Source organism: Chionomys nivalis, chromosome 17 (genome assembly GCF_950005125.1).
Source record: "Chionomys nivalis chromosome 17, mChiNiv1.1, whole genome shotgun sequence".
NCBI classification, from domain to species: Eukaryota; Metazoa; Chordata; class Mammalia; order Rodentia; family Cricetidae; genus Chionomys; species Chionomys nivalis.
Window position 1 is genome coordinate 36,639,300 of NC_080102.1, and position 13,507 is coordinate 36,652,806.

Here is a 13,507-nt window from a genome sequence, read left to right on the forward strand (position 1 = left end):
TGTCTACCTGAACCCCACAGTAAGCCCAAAGAGATGGCCTATGAAAATCCAGGCAAAGAGACTAGACCTTCTTGGTAGGCTGGCCACTGGTCCTGGCCCCAAGGTTGCAGTGAGCAGTATTCATCCTCTCTCTCCTTCTCGCTCCCGCTGCCAGTGCCTTCATCTGATGGACCATGGCCCAATTGCCTTACCTTCATCAACCAGACCTTGCCTTCCTATACTGTCTTAGTGTCCATGTGATGAGAAAAGTAAGACTTCCCAGAGACAACTCCAGGTTCCAGCCAGCTCCTCTCTCTCCTGGATGTGAAGCAGTAACCTCAGGGCCAGTGGCAGCCTCCAAGTAAGTGCTGTGTTAGTTTGTTTCTCCTGCCGATCCACTGGCAGCCTCTGAGGAGCACCCTGCACTGCTCCCCTGGAACTGGCTTCTGATTCTGCCCCACAGGATGAGCAGATTCTGCAAGTCCAAGGCCGGACTTACCTAGCTTCCAGTCTGCCCTTTCCTGGGCATGGCAGCGTTCATTGGGCGTGTGTATTGGACCAACTTACAGAGGTGCCTCCTGCACAGACACCCCTATCTGGGCTGTGTAACTCATTGTCCCCACTGGCCCACTGCCCTGAATGATGTTGCAAGGGGCTGGGCAGCGGATCTGATGACCCTGCCCATATGGCTGCATCCTCCCCACTAGGAGACTGCAGCTACTGAAAGCTGCAACAAGGGAAAAAGGCTGTGGGGTAAATCCGGTGTTTTGTCACCCATAGGTGGCAGCAAGGACTTGGTGATGGACAGTCTGACAAAGTGTTAAACACATGCAAATGACTAGAGCAGTGGTTCTCAGCCTTCCTAGTGTTGTGACCCTTTAGTACAGTTCTTCATGTTGTGGTGACCCCCAACCCTAAAATTATTTTCGTTGCTACTTCATAACCGTAATTTTGCTACTGTTATGAATTATAATGTAAGTATCTGGTATGTAGGATATCTAATATGTGACCCAAAGGGGTCGCAACCCACAGGTTGAGAAGGGCTGCTCTAAAGAGCCAGGAGTCCCAGGGGAGTCCCAGGGGGGCCAACCAGCTATTACACTGGTAAGTGGCCTCCTTGAGGCTCAGTGTCATTTGGGATCCACCCTCAGTTCCTGCCTCGGATGGATGGATGGATGGATGGATGGATGGATGGATGGATGGATGGATGGAACAAGTCATCATCCCTAGTATCTTTAAGTCAGCTTTGGGAGGGGGTGTCTATGCTGAACCCTCACATAGCCTCCACTGTCCGTCTCGCCTGCCCTGGGGGCTGTGTCCTTGGGCAGATGCTGGGGTGAGGACTGAAGCTGGCCATCACCCATTGTCAACAGATGGAGGGGCAACGAACTCCCATCCTCCTGTTTCCTGGGAGTCCTCTGTGGTCCTTGTTTTCCTTGCTGGTCTCAAGCTCTACTTTATATACACTTTCAGTCTCAGTGTTGGGTAGGCCAAAGCAGGAGGATTGTGGATTTGAGCCTTGCCTGTATATAGATAGGCAGGGTCTATATAGTGAGTCCCTGTTTTAAAAATAAATCAGGCCAGGCAGTGTTGGCGCACACCTTTAATCCCAGCACTCAACAGGCAGAAGCAGGTGGATCTCTGTAAGTTTCAGGACAGCCTGGTCTACAAGAGCTAGTTCGAGGATAGGCTCCAAGGCTACAGAGAAACCCTGTCTTGAACTCACCCCCCAAAAAATAACAATAAAATAAATAAATAGAAATCCAGGTATGAGTCAGACACGGTTCTCCATGCCCTTTAAGAGTCCTTTCCAGCCAGGTGGTGGCGCATGCCTTTAATCCCAGAACTTGGAAGTCAGAGGCAGGCGGATCTCTATGAGTTCAAGACCAGCCTGGTCTTCAGTGTGAGTTCCTGGACAGGCTCCAAAGCTACAGAGAAACCCTGTCTCAAAAAAACCGAGGGAGAGAGAGAGAGAGAGAGAGAGAGAGAGAGAGAGAGAGAGAGAGAGAGAGAGAGAGAGAGAGAAAGTGTCAGAGTCCTTTCCAGCACTCTGGAAATAGAGACAAGCAGATGTCTATGAGTTTGAAGCCAACCTGGTCTACATAGGGAATACCAGCTACCAGTGAGCCAGGGTTACACAGGGGAGAGGGACCCTGTTTCAACACCAAACAAAAAGCTGGATGTGGTGGCCCGTACCCGCAACGTTTGCATACTTGAAGGCGTGGGGACCAAGGAGCTCAAGGTCATCCTTGGCCACACAGCAGTTTTGAGGCCAGCCTGGGCTATGTGAGACTCTGTCACAAAAAGAGAGAGAGAGAGAGAGAGAGAGAGAGAGAGAGAGAGAGAGAGAGAGAAGAAGGAGGAGGAGGAGGAGGAGGAGGAGGAGGAGGAGGAAGAAGAAGAAGAAGAAGAAAAAGAAGAAGAAGAAGAAGAAGAAAGAAAGAAAGAAAGAAAGAAAGAAAGAAAGAAAGGAATTGGAAAGAGGAGGAATTGAAAAGGAGGGAAGGAGGATGAAGCTCACAGGGTCAGGGCTGACACTGTTCACATTAAATCCACTTAGAGCTTCCCACCAGAAATCTCACCAGAGATCTCAGCTCTTTACTCAGTGATCCCCAGGCTGAGAGCCCCTTGCAGAGGGAGAGGGGGTCCAAGAGCAAGGCAGACCTCCCAAACAGACCCCCTCATGGCCTGAGAGGACCAGCGCGGAGAGAGATGGGCCTGAATGTTTGCTGTGGTGAGGTGTTTGTGCGCGAGGTGGCCAGAGCCAGTCCTCCCATATTACTAAAAGGGGGTACATGCATACACTCTTACTAGCTTTTTTAAAATTTTTATTTATTTGTATTTTATGTATGAGTGCTATGTATGAACACCTGCATGCCAGAAGAGGGCATCAAATCCTTTTATAGATGGTTGTGAGCCACCATGTGGATGCTGGGAATTGAACTCAGGACCTCTGTAAGAACAGCCAGTGCTCTTAACCTCTGAACCATCTCTCCAGCACCTCACCAGCTTATTGTTTGTTTGTTTGTTTGTTTGTTTGTTTATGTGTATTAGTTTTGTCTGCAGGTATGTTTGTGTGAGGGTGTCAGATCCTGGAGTTACCGAAAGTTGTGGGCGGCCATGTGGATGCTGGGATTTGGACCAAGGCCCTCTGGAAGAGCAATGAGTGGGGGGCTGAAGAGATGGCCCAGTGGTTGAGAGCATTGGCTGCTCTTCCAGAGGACCCGGGTTCAATTTCCAGCATCCATATGGCAGCTCACACTTGTCTGTAACTCCAGTTCCAGGAGATCTGATGCCAGTGAACATAAAAAAGTTAAATAAATGTTTGTTTAAAAAAAAAAAGAGGGGCTGGAGAGATGGCTCAGAGGTTAAGAGCACTGGCTGCTCTTCCAGAGGTCCTGAGTTCAATTTCCAGCAACCACATGGTGGCTCACAACCATCTGTACTGAGATCTGGCGCCCTCCTCTGGCGTGCAGGCATACATTGAGGCAGAATGTTGTATGCATAATAAATAAATCAATCTTTTTTTTTTTAAAAAAAAAAAGAGCAATGAGTGCTCTTAACCACTCAGCCATCTCTCCAGCCCCTCTTATCAGCTCTCACAGGTACAGAGGGGAGGGGAAGGTGGAAGCTGTCTTCACATGCAAGCTTAAGCTTCTGGAGCTTCTTCATCACTGTGGTGGCACTGGTACCAGGTGTCCTGGCCAGCCTGTGACATCCACAAGTGCTTGCTGGGCTGACCGTGTTCTTATGTCCTTTTGACATTCCAGCGACTGCATCTTTAGGAGGGAGTCTACTTCCAAGTGTGGTCTGAGCCAACAGCTGTGGGGTCGGGGCATTGTTAGCTTGCGGGCCAGTATCTCTGGGAGACATTCTCCTGGTCACTGGGTATGAGGAAGCTTCTTCTGGGATCAGTCAGAGGACTGGTGAAGAGGGTGGCACCCAGTGCTGGTTGGTTGTTGCCAACTTGACACAAGCTACAGCCAACTGGAAGGGAGAAACCTCAACTGAGGAAATGCCTCGTCAGATTTGCCTGGGGGCAAACCTCTGAGGCATTTTCTTGGTTAATGATTGATGTGAGAGGGCCCAGCCCATTGTGTGGTGCCACCACTAGGCAGGTTGTTCTGGGTTCTGAAGGCACAAGTCACAAAACAATCCCATGCCAGTTTGGATTTATGATTAATAAAAGGGTTATTTATTTAAAGGGAAAAACTTACAGATCACTGTCCTAGACAGCAGCCCTCTGCATGGGAAAGGAGTCTAGTAGCCAGAAGCAAGGGAGAGACAAGACAGCAGGGCTACCTCTGCTTTTTAAAGCAAAAGAGACCACACCCAAGTGGGCTGGTATCTTAAAGGCTATTGGCTGAAGGAGCAGAAGGAGCTCCTATAGCACTTCCCCCTTTTGTTTAAGTAAGAGAGTTCCAAACCTGATACAAAACAATATACCCTAGGAACAGATATCAAGTATAAGATTAGAATTACAATCAGCATAAACAATATTTTTTTTAAGATTTATTTATTTATTATATATACAACATTCTGCCTCGATGTATGCCCGCACGCCAGAGGAGGGTGCCAGATCTCAGTACAGATGGTTGTGAGCCACCATGTGGTTGCTGGGAATTGAACTCAGGACCTCTGGAAGAGCAGCCAGTGCTCTTAACCTCTGAGCCATCTCTCCAGCCCCCAGCATAAACAATATTAAGCAAGGAACAAATGCTAAATGTTTTAATAAACATTCTATCCTAAGGAGTCTAAGTCTTGTATTGGAAATGGCTTGGCTAGATCATAAGAGGACAGTAACTATAATTATCTAATCTTCAGCCCTATCAAAGGCCTGAGAAGGGAGATAATATTACTTGAGCAGGCAGGAAGTACAATCAAATAGCTTCCAAAGCAAGCAATATATGACTGAAACAATTAGCTACCTGAGCAATCACCCAAAGTCTCGTTTTGCAACATTGAAGCAACCAACTTTGGCTAAGGCCTAGAATAACTGACAAACCATTTTCAAAGGCAAGAAAATTTTCAAAACCATCTTACCCTGTCTTGACAAGATTTGACAGTCCTGTTTATCCATTTCTGGATACCATGTACCTTGTCAGTGGTTGAGGCATGGGCATTTCTTTGCCCAAAGGCCAGTTTTTGCCAAGAAGAAAACAGGCTCCAAGTGGAGTGTCTTTGGTGCTCAACATTCTCTAGGGAATAGATCAGTGCTGCCAGGAGCAATCATGTCTCATGTCAACAAAACCCTAAGTTATTTAAAGCCATGTTCCACAGATCCTTAAAGTGGTTGAGATTATCAGTCTATACAGAATATAATCTCTATGTATCTAAAGAACCTAATTAGTCTAACTATAAGTATGACAAACGTAGATGACGATTGATCTTTAATTCTTAATACCTATCTAATTTAAAGACTAAGACAATGCTGGGTGGTGGTGGAGCACACTTTTAATCCCAGCACTAGGGAGGCAGAGGCAGGTGGATCTCTGTAAGTCTGAGGCCAGCCTGAGCTACAGAGTGAGTTCCAGGACAGACTCCAGAACTACAGAGAAACCCTGTTTCAAGGAAAAAAGCAGACTAAGCAAGCTATGGAAGCAAACCAGTAAGAAGCACCTCTCCATGGCCTCTGCTTCAGTTCCTGCCTCCAGGTTCCTGCCTTGACTTCCTTTCTTGATGGACTGTGATGCTGTGGAAATCTTTTTTTCCAAAGCAACCAGCTGAATGAGAAAGGCCTTCTGGTTCTCACTCTGGGCCTTGTTGACCTAGGCTAATCCTACTGAGTCCCCTGTACTCTCCGCGGTGCTGGACGTGGAAACAGGTTTCAGGCATGTGAGGCAAACACTCCATCATTGATGATGGTCTTGGTTCTGCCTGGTGTTTTGAGGATTGAGGTATTTTGAAGATTTGAGTGTCTCAAGGACTGGGGATGCAGTTCATTTGGGACAGTGCTTGCCTAGCATGCATGGAGCCCTGGGTTTAAGCCCCAGCACCCATAAAACAGAGCACCATGGAGGCAGAGACAGGATTTGGAGTTCAAGATCATCTTCAGTGCGTAGTGAGTTTGAAGTTAGTCTAAGCTGCATGAAATCTTGATTAGAGGGAAAGAAAGACTCTCTTAAAAGTGTCCTTCCATGAGGAGGTCCCTGCAGGTTCATACAGGGAGGCCAACTTTCTGACGAGAGGAGAATGAAAACCCAGTATAGATTAACTTCAACTTGAATCAGACTTCGGGGAGTCTAATGCCATTGTCAGCATGTGTGTGTGCATGCATGTGTGTGTGTGGTGTGTATGTGTGTATATGTATATACACATGTTTCTCAAGACAGGGTGTCTCTGTATAACTGCCATGGCTGCCCTGGAACTACCTGTCTCTGCCTCCCAACAGCCAGGATTAAAGGTGTGTGCCACCACCACCCAGGTCGTTGTCGACATATTTAAAACACAGTCCAGTTTGGGCAAAGGTTTCCAGGCAACAGTCAGTCCAATTCCAGGTGCACAATAAAGCTGAAGGTGTGACCGCATAGAGACTCTTTTACAAAGTGTCTGTGACCGTGAGGGTGGGCTCTGTAGCTCCAAGGCCCAGAATAACCTAACAGAGAGGTCAGCAGGCCGGAAAGTAGTGTGATAGTGTGGTATCTCCCTTAAGGGTGGGTAACGGTCTAGGGAGGGAAGAGTCTGGAATAGTCGTCATTCTGGGAACCTTAGGTGAGGCCTGCCTCTATAGCAGAGGTGTGTGATATCGGCCTCCACAGACAGTAAAAAGCTACACTCCCAGCCTTCTGAGTGATAATCAGGTCTTTTATCTCCTCCATTGAGAAAAGCACCTGTGCATTTACCATTCTTGGTTTTCCTCATGCTTCTCTGTGAGTACAAGGATCTCTGTGCCCCCCAACACATTAGGGCAGTCAGTGGTGGTGCACGCCTTTAATCCCAGCACTCAGGAGGCAGAGGCAAGTGACTCTCTTGAGTTCGAGGTCAGCCTGGTTCACAGAGAGTTCCAGGACAGCCAGGGCTACGCAGAGAAACCCTATCTGGAAAAACAAAACAGTGTCCATCTGAAGTCTGGGATTCAGGAGCGGGGCAACCACCGCTCCAGTTCTTCCTCATCAGCTGTGGTACCCAGAAGTGAGGACTCCCAGCGCTTCTGGGTCTCTTCAGAGGCCAAAGAGCCCCACTTGGCATCCGAGGAGCCCCCGGCCTTGGTAGGAAGTGAGAGAGAGACACATTGACGTTAGAATCAGCAGCGGAAGCATTTCGCAGGTACGAGTTTCATTCTGAGTTGAAGGCAGCTGTAGGTGGCCCGGTGCAGTCTGCTTGCCACACAGTGTTGGTTTAAAAACATCCACCGCCCACAGTTTCAGAGATCTGATAGGGTCAAGGCCGACCCCATGGTGCTGCTTGGCTGTGGTGAGGGCTGCTGACTGATTTGTCCACGGTCACCTTTTCGCTGATTGATTCTGGGGAGGGGTGGTATCTCAGGTCTCCCCGTGTGTTGTTTGGTTTTCAGGTACTCTTTATATATTGTCCGAAACGGCCCCCTTGCGTTATGCGTGCATGTCTTTTCTTCCAGGCTTGCTGCCTCCCAGCTTTATCCCCATGACTCTGAGAATGATCTCTAGTAGCCATAGTTGGGGTTTAATGAGTAAGTTTATCTAGTAAACCTCAAGCCAAAATAAAAGAATAAGCAGCAATAACAAAGCAACATTAAATGGGGCTTAAAACATCCAGCAAAAACCAACTGGGAAAGCCTCATTAAGGCAGCCAGCTGTGTTTCCACCCTAGCATCCTAGCAGAGCAGAGTGCTCCTCGGGTAAGGCTTCCAAATCAAAGAACAAACAGAGACAACGTCATTCAGTAAGGTGCTCACGTCACACATCAGAAAGCCCTGGGGAAGTAGAGGCAGTCAGCTGGAGTTCCCCGTTGCTTCCATGGATGAACCCCAGCTTCTTCTTCTTCTTCATTTTTTTTTTTTTTTTTAGTTTTTCGAGACAGGGTTTCTCTGTAGCTTTGGAGCCTGTCCTGGCACTAGCTCTTGTAGACCAGGCTGGCCTCGAACTCCCAGAGATCCACCTGCCTCTGCCTCCCGAGTGCTGGGATTAAAGGCGTGCGCCACTTTTTTTTTTTTTTTTAAGATTTATTTATTTATTATGTATACAGTGTTCTGTCTGTATGCTTGCTGACCAGAAGAGGGCACCTGATCTCATTACAGATGGCTGTGAGCCACCCTGTGGTTGCTGGGATTTGAACTCAGGACCTCTGGAAGAGCAGTCGGTGCTCTTAACCTCTGAGCCATCTCTCCAGCCCCTCCCCAGCTGCTCTTTTTTGTTTGTTTGTTTTTGTTTTTTGAGACAGGGTCTCCCTGTGTAACCTTGGCTGTCCTGGAACTCGCTCTGTGGTCCAGGCTGGCTGCAAACTCAGCAATTCACCTGTCTCTGCCTCCCGGCTCTTTTAGCTCTATTTAGGATGCTGTCTTTTACTCTTGGGCTGTTCTGTGGGTCTCTCCTCCCTCTCACAGTTATGTGGCCAGCCCATCCCTAGACAAGGGGTCTTGGGGAACACATGGTGTAAACGTGCTTGCGTCTGAAGTAGGTGGAGGGGAGCAACCCCACCTTCAGAACCAGACTCTCACTGAGTTTAAACAACATACGACAATTTACCAATACAATGTTCATTACACCCACACAAATGGCTTAGATCTCATCTAACCAAATAGGTCTAAAGTCTGTCTGTCTGTCTCTGAAATCTAAATGCTCTCCCAGTAGATGTTTCTTTCCACTGGCAGATTGAGCCACGCAGACATTCTTAGCTCTGGGGGAAACAAAGGTCTTGAGAAAGGGGAGAGGGCTACATGATTAAACCAAGCATTGTCCACCTTGAGCTACCAACATTACCACTCCAGCCAAATCTGGGATTTCAGATAGTTTTTCCTTCATGTATTTGGCTTCTATTTAAATTTTTTAAAAAAAATTATATATACGTGTATGTGTGCACATGACTATAGGTTCCCATGGAGGCCAGAGGAGTCAGGTCCCAGGAGCAGGAGGCAGAGATGGTTGTGAGCTACCAGATGTGGGTGCTAGGAAATGGCCTTGTATCCTTTACAGAAGCAGCACACTTGGTCTGAGCCATCCCTCTACCCCTATTGGCTAATAATCTTCCTTCCTTCCTTCCTTCCTTCCTTCCTTCCTTCCTTCCTTCCTTCCTTCCTTCCTTCCTTCCTTTATTGGTTTTTTGAGAAAAGGTTTCTCCATGGCATGCTCCTGGCTGTCCTGGAACTTGCTCTGTAGACCAGGCTGACCTTGAACTCACAGAGATCCACCTGTTTCTGCCTCCCAAGTACTGGGATGTGATGATATTTTGTTTGTGTTTAACAAATAAACCATAGAGGCTGGGCAGTGGTGGCGCACACCTTTAATCCCCGCACTTGGAAGGCAGAGACAGGTGGATCTCTGTGAGTTCGAGGCCTGCCTGGTCTACAGAGCAAGTTCCAGGACAGGCTCTAAAACCATAGAGAAACGCTATCTTGAAAAACAAAACAATATATATATAATATTTTATTGTTTAATTGTTCCTTTATCTATTTATTTATTAGTTTTTCGAGACAGGGTTTCTCTGTAGCTTTGGTGCCCATCCCGGAACTAGCTCTTGTAGACCAGGTTGGCCTCGAACTCCCAGAGATCCACCTGCCTCTGCCTCCTGAGTGCTGGGATTAAAGGCATGTGCCACCACCGCCCAGCAATTGTTCCTTTACATCATGACATTAAGTGTTTTTTAAACCTGTCGAATGCCTTAACTCCCACCTTGTTCGTATTGCTACTCCGGATTTGATGAGATGTCAGCAGACAAAAGCATTGCACATTGAAAGCCTGACAACCTGAGTTCAGTCCCTGGGGCCCAGGGGCTGAGAGCAGAAGGGGAGAACCAACTCCACGAAAGCTGTCCCTGGGGATGGGGACTGGAGAGATAACTCAGCAATTAAGAGCATTTGCTGATACCACTTTTGGGCGTATACTCTAAGGATGCTCAATCATACCACAAGGACACTTGCTCAGCTATGTTCATAGAAGTATTATTCCTAATAACCAGAACCTGGAAACAACCTAGATGCCCCTCAACCGAAGAATGGATGAGGACAATGTGGTACATTTACACAACAAAGTACTACTCAGTGGTAAAAAACAATGACATCTTGAAATTTGCAAGCAAATAGAACTACAACAAGCCATCCTGAGTGAGGTAACCCACGGCCAGAAAAACAAATATAGTATGAACTCACTCATAAATAGATATTAGATACAAAGCAAAGGATAGCAAGCCTACAGTCCACAACATCAGAGAACCCAGACCGCAAAGAGGACCCTAAGAGAGACAAATATGGACTCACTTCGGAAGGAGCAAAGGACAGGATCTCCTGAGGACCCAGGTTCAATTCCCAGCACCCACAGAGTGGCTCTCGCCCATCTGCAAATTCAACCCCAGGGGATCTAAATCCTTCCTCTGGCCTCTGTGTGCATGGGGCACATGTTGCAGAGCCACACATGCAGGCAAAACACCCAGACACATAAGATAAAATAACAAGGAAAAAAAGATTTGGGTACCTTACAAATGAGCTAAATGCATTCTGAAATGAACTGGCTATAAGTCTTTTTTTTTTTTTTTTTTTTTTTTTTTTTGGTTTTTCGAGACAGGGTTTCTCTGTGATTTTGGAGCCTGTCCCGGAACTAGCTCTTGTAGACCAGGCTGGCCTCGAACTCCCAGAGATCCACCTGCCTCTGCCTCTCGAGTGCTGGGATTAAAGGCCCCAGCTTTGGCTATAAGTCTTTGAGGATCAAGATGGAATGTTCTAGTGACAAGTTTAGCTGTTAAATTGGCAAGAACACCTTTAAAAGATGATTATCACTGTCAGCCTGACTGGATTTGGAATCACATAGATAACACCTTCGGATATGTTTCCAAAGAGGTCCATGTCATTTTCCTTGTGAGGTTTGTGTGTGCGCGTGTGTAGGAGGGTATACATGTCCATGTAGAGGCCGGCCAGAGGTCAATGTTAGTTGACTTCCTTTATTGTATTTCTCTTTATTTATTTAGTTATTTAGTTAGCTTGTTTGTTTTTGAGATAGGCTGGCCTGGACTCCCTCTGTAGACAAGGCTGACCTGGAACTCCAGAGATCCGCCTACCTCTGTAGGTAGGAAGCTGCGACTGCAGACATGAACCCTGATGCCTGGCGACCAATTAATGAGAAAGAGTCTTTCACCAAACCCAGGCAGGGTCCAGGGCTCACCATTTTAGCTAACTTGACTGGCCAGCGAGCTCTGGGGAATATTCCTATCCCTAAGCTCCCCAATTCCAACAGCACTGGGGTTCTCAGCAGGTAACGTCACACCTAGGATCCAAACTCAGGTCCCCTTGGGGCACAGCAAGCACCTTACCCGCTGACCATCTCCCAGATCAGTTTGAGAGGACTCACCCTAATGTGGGTGACACCTTCCCAGGGGTTGGGGCCCTGGACAGAGTAAGAGGGAAATAGAAAGCCAGGGAAATGCCAGCATTTACTTCTGTTTCCTGGCTACAGACATATCTTTTTTTTTTTTTTTAAATATTTTATTTATTACGTATACAATATTCTGTCTGTGTGTATGTCTGCAGGCCAGAAGAGGGCACCAGACCTCATTACAGATGGTTGTGAGCCACCATGTGGTTGCCGGGAATTGAACTTTGGAAGAGCAGGCAATGCTCTTAACCACTAAGCCATCTCTCCAGCCCCCAGACATATCTTCCTAAATTATCTAGGCTGACCTTGAACTTGACTGAGTTCCTTCAGGATATTTAACCTCTGCAGTACAGAGGGTTGCTGGGGGACAGTTCCCAGTCTGCCTTAACCTGTTTATTTAGGCACATAATAGAGATTTGGGAGGGACAGAGCTCATTGAAAACACAAAATAATCTAAATATTCCACACTCTATAGGGAATTTGCCCACAGACTTTTTGTTCTATGTATATATACATATATGTACATATGTCTAGTTTATGCGTATATAGATATATGGGGGTGGGGGGCCAACAGAGTCCAGGAAAAAGCATCAGATACCTTGGAGCTGGAGTCAGAGCTGGGTTAGAGGCTGGAGGTGGATGCTGGGGTCTTGAACTCTGATCTTCAAGAGCAGCAAGCTTGCGTGCCTGTGGGCCATCTCTCTAGCTCCCTGCTCTTGTCAATCCTACTCTGATTAGTGAGTGGCCTTGTTGTCCACCTTCTTAGAGAGGAACTCAGTGTTTGGCTGGGGGGGCATAAGCTCCCTTTCCTGTGAGTTGCCTCAGACCAAACTCCATCTCTGAGAAAGCCCACCAAATGGTGACCCTTCCCCAGGGAAGGTCAGGACCACTCCCTCAGGATATTTAAACTACCCCCCAGAGAATGAACATTTGGTCTCCGGGTTTTGCCTGGTCTCCCTTTCTCTCTCCTTCCCTCTCCATGTTTTTCCCAGGGCCACCTGGGAGTATTGCATTAAACATGGGCATATTTTATTTGGTCTGATTTGGTTTGATTGGAATTATTTGTGTCGGCACGGAGAAGAGGTTCGGCTTAAGACAAAAATACCTAACACTTAGGAATTTGGATTTTAAAACTGTTTGTTCTAGGGCTGGAGAAATGGCTCAGAGGTTAAGAGCACTGACTGTTCTTCCAGAGGTCCTGAGTTCAATTCCCAGCAACCACATGGTGGCCCAAAGCCATCTATAATGAGATCTGGTGCCCTCTTCTGGCATGCAAGCATACACGGAAGGAATGTTGTATACATAATAAATAAATAAATCTTTAAAAAAAAAACAAAAAAAACCAAAACTGTTTGTTCTAGCCGGCTACTGGTGCCACATACCTTTAATCCCAGCACCCAGGGGGCTTAAACTCTCTCTCTCTTTAAATTTATTTATTAAGTGTACAGTGTTCTGCCTGCATGTAGAACAGTGTTATTCATGCCAGAAGAAGGCACCAGATCCCATTATAGATTGTTGTGAGCCACCATGTAGTTGCTGGGAATTGAACTCAGGACCTTTGAAAGAGCAGCCAGTGCTCTTAACCTCTGAGCCATCTCTTCAGCCCCTTAAACTGTGTCTCAAAACAGACTGACAAATAAACAAAAACTCAACTGCTTCTTCTCTTGATTTTTTTTTTATTTAAAAAATTTTTTATTAAGACAGGATTTCACTGTGTATCCCAGGCTGACCTCAAACTTTTGGCAATCCTCCAGCCTCAGCCTCTCAAGTGTTGATTACAGATATGACCCATGATGGCCAACTTAATTTTTCTTTCTTTTTTCTTCTTCCTATTTATTTACTTATCTTTTTTGAGACAGGGTTTCTCTGTGTAGAAGTTCCTGGCTGTTCTGGAGCTTACTATGTAGACCAGGCTGCCCGCCAACTTTCAGAGATCCTCCTGCCTTTGCCTCCCAGTTACTGGGATTAAGGATTTGAGCCACCATGCCAAGTCCAATTTAAAATTTTCAATTACAAAATTAAGTACCTAT